Source organism: Periplaneta americana, chromosome 9 (assembly GCF_040183065.1).
Source record: "Periplaneta americana isolate PAMFEO1 chromosome 9, P.americana_PAMFEO1_priV1, whole genome shotgun sequence".
Taxonomy (NCBI): Eukaryota; Metazoa; Arthropoda; class Insecta; order Blattodea; family Blattidae; genus Periplaneta; species Periplaneta americana.
In genome coordinates, this window is record NC_091125.1 from 173,012,398 (window position 1) to 173,016,529 (window position 4,132).

A 4,132-nucleotide genomic window follows, 5' to 3' on the forward strand; every position below is an offset into this window, starting at 1 on the left:
TAAATCGAAATATCTCGCTTATTATTGATATTTGAGAAAAAATGTTACATAACAGATGTTCCTTTAAAAATGATTTCCGTTAAGTTTTATTTTTTTACAACATTTTGATAGGACTGATATTTAATGAGATAAATGAGTTTTAAAATTAAAATAACGCTATCTAAGACGGTGCAATGAATTAAGAACAAATGACTTCGTCTATAAGGGGCCTTGGACAACAACAATCGAAACAGGGGCCTTGGACATCAACAAACAATCGAAAGCTATTAAACATAGCCTACAGGGAATGTTTCTGTGTTTGTATGAAGTAATATCACAAGCTCGTAAATTAACTGATTTGTATAATTAGTTATTATTTCACCATTGGAAACTGTAGTTTCTCTAGATGGACATAATGCTATAATGTTATTACAGTAACGTCTGAGTAAATCGAGGACAGGTAAGATTAAAATAGCTTCTTATGCACAGAAAATTTGATAGGCTATTTTGTACATTCGTTTTCTGTATTTCTTAAAATAATATTTATGTACACGCATTTTAATCTCAGAGAATTAACGAACAACGAGAGTGTATTGATTTAGTATGCAGTAATAGTACTTTAGCTTGGCAATCCATTATTTTAATAATTCATATTTTAACTATGCTCAATTGAATCGTGTTAAAATACATAAAATATATATGCAATAAATGCAGTGCTAAAAAAAAATTGGGTAATATGCGAAGCAGATTATCTTGCGCTGTTGTAAAAGTTGTTCCCTGGATCAGACGTCCTATTTTAATTATGTAATTACTTTATATTTATTTCTAACAGGTGGAGCGGAGCGAACGGGTACGGCTAGCTAACAATAAGTGAGAACTTACAATACAACAACAACAACAACAACAGCTGATAATCTGAAAGGGAACATAGTAATTTGGGGTGAATTAAAATGCAGCTTCCATTCGTTTAAAATTTCTTTAAATTTTAACTAAATATTAATGTAGATATTACCTCTAAAGGTAAATGGGGGCATGTTTCACAACGCTAACAAATTACAAATTAACAATATACAATTAACAACGGAAATATTACATATGCTTGTTAACTGTGTTTCACAATGCAATCTTATTCACTTGTATGTTTTAACGAACTTTACAAAATCGGCGAAACAAACTTACAAATACGCATAATTGGTTGAACAAAATCGCCAACGACAGTTTACAAAAATCACTAAGGATCAGAGGTAAAGTAGCTGTAATTTTAGAACTATCGATGGACATGTTTATATTTTTTTATATATATTTTATTTAGATTTTGCTACATCGGCGACAACGGAGTTTCGCGGCATGCAATTGGTCGAGCATACCAATGCATTAATTAGCCTACGACTTAACTGACGAAAGTTAGCGCGAAATTCATTCAAATAATTGATAAATAATGGATTTGACCCACGTAGTTATATGCAGTTGATAGAGCAGCTAACATGTCCATCCATTAAAATCAACTTCGCTCTCTGCTGGTCCATCAGTATATTTTATTGTTTCATCCATAACCTCGCCAACATTAGGGAACCCAGCAGGAGGAGCATAAAAATCCTTTGCCCGAGTAAGCACATTCGGTGATCAATAACCCGCCTCGAGTTTTTTCAATCTTGTAACAACATCAACTACCATGTGTGAACTTTTGCACACTGTAATCTTATAAATTCCGTTCTTATCTGCTAACGCAGGGAACTGAGAGCTACTATGCAACCAATGCAGTTCTCGCTTTGAGGTTAGGGCACCACTTTTCCCTTTCAGATGTTGCATGTGATGTCCCATATCTTGTAGGAGAGATTACAGCGAAATGGGATTCGGAACGACTTCAGAATACTGCGTAAGTAATGCCGACATTGCATTATTAAGTGATTGGTTTTCGGTGCAAAGTTTTTCTTCTTTAAGTGCGAGTATTTATTAAATACGTTCCTCGTATATAAGAACTAACGCGGTATTCTGAAGTATAGCGCGGGATTCATTCGAAACCTTTCATTAATATTCGTACAATGATACGAACGTGGCCGGAAAATTCTACGTTAGGCCTAAATGCAAAATCTTCGTCTGAGTCGCTAGAACTACTCAATAACATCACAACTGCTTCAGTGTAATTCTTAATGGTACCCTGTTACTATAAAATTGATTTTATACATATGTGTTTATTTTTTTCATTCACAATTAGAAGCTATTTCAACAGGGCTACTGTAGAAAATGTGCTAACTTCACTAGTAAAGTTTAGTTTACACGTTTGTAAAATTACTCCTTCGTTGTGAAACAAACATATCACTTGTAAAGAGCGCAAAATTTCATTCGTAAAGATTTGATTTCCTTTGTACAGTCCACCTTTACAAACAAAGATTGTGAAACAGAAGTTTACAAACAGAGTTCACAATTTCCAAAGATTGTAAACTTTGTGAAACACCCCACTGGTGAATCAGCACGCCGAGCTCGATCGAAATACAACCAGTTACTATTATTTCCCTATCGTTTTTTGACATTTGATTCCGCGTCCTACCCCTTTCATTCGTTACTAACCAACAACGCCAATAGCAGAAGGTAACGCAAAAACAGTCACCGGTTCCCCGATGCATGGCTTTCTCTCTCAATGTCAACTGAGAGTTAAAAATATTCATTATAATATGCACTTTCCACTCACTCCTCAGAATGTCTTCTTTATTTTTATTTATTTATTTATTTATTTATTTTTAAAGATATGTGAGCTACGTACTGTATGTCTGATGTTTTGCCATCGTACATTCAAATATTTATATTCACTGTACAGTACAGCGAACTGTTTATACTTACTGTACATGCTATAACTACTTCTCCCAACTCCGCTATTGCTATATTTCCTAAACTAAACGCTGATATTGAAATAACGCCTGGTCTGATAATGCAGTCTGTTTAAATTTCTACCGACCAAGTTCTGCCCTTCATCATGGGAAAACAACGAGCTTCTTTAAAGGATACAACTACTAGGACAGAGATATTTTCATTATGGAATTTGTACTACCCACTGAAATGTAGTAACTAATGGGATTTTAATTAGCCATATATGTACAGTATATTACATTCTTTACCTAAAATGTCTCTAACTTCTAGGGAGAGCGCGAGGTACGTTCACAATCCCCTGAATACATATTCCCTTCTTCGAGAAAACGCAGAGAAGTGAACCGTCTCATATGAATATGCTACCAGTCATAAGTTTCAATACGGAGCTGCAAGTACTTAAGAATTATCAATTACTCTACAATTATGCAGCGGCGTCATCATCCAAGCTATAGCTGGAATAGGGAAGGGAACATAATATCCCATAAGTCTTATTAGAACACGCTGGAAATAGTGACGTAAAAAAAAAAATCGCCAACGGCACGTGGTGTTCCCAAGCGGTCACCCATCCAAGTACTGACCACGCCCAATGTTGCTTGACTTCGGTGATCGGACGAGAACCGGTATTTTCAACATGGTATGGCCGTTGCCGATGAAACTGCGTAATCTGTAGGCACTTGAGGACGATGGGATTGGGGTGCACTCGATAAAACCTGCACTCGCTCACACACACACGTAAACTGCCTGCTTAGACTCTGTACCTAAATTACCAAGCTCGTTGGATGTCATTGGGATAGATGATAAATCTATCTATCAACGGCAGTTTGGTTACGTTTCAACGTCACACACTGCTGGATTGACACGGGATTAATAAAACAGCTAGTCGGCATTCTAAGTTAAGCCACAGGTGGATTGTTGTTCAACAGCGGAGCCTCCTTTCAACCACATGGTTGTGGAACTGTAGTCGGATTTTCGACATCATTTTCATGCCATACTACGGAACTTCACACAAACTTCAATTCACTTCTTGCACCGGCGGCTACTACGAATGGACTGAAGCTCGCTACTGACTAGGGGGGGGGGGACATTTGTCTCTTGATGGATTACGTGACAGATATATAAAGTATCAGTCGTATGTTATGAACCCGAGTTTCAATAAAGATAGATTACCCGTATGTCCACAGATTCTCAGTAGTGGCCTGCGGAAGGATTATGACCGCGGTCGACAAGTTACCTTCTAAGTTGTTTTCCCTCAACAATTAATGCTGCCAAGTGAGTAGGAATGACACCG

The 4,132-nt window shown here is 36.8% G+C and overlaps 1 non-coding gene across 1 annotated transcript; it reads right to left on the reverse strand.

Annotated features, from left to right (window-relative positions):
• Nucleotides 1-3,373: 3,373 nt before the first annotated feature.
• On the reverse strand, nt 3,374-3,492 carry LOC138706880 (5S ribosomal RNA). Its single transcript, XR_011334126.1, has one exon. It is a non-coding gene; the product is annotated as a 5S ribosomal RNA (ribosomal RNA).
• Between the last annotated feature and the right edge of the window lie 640 nt (nt 3,493-4,132).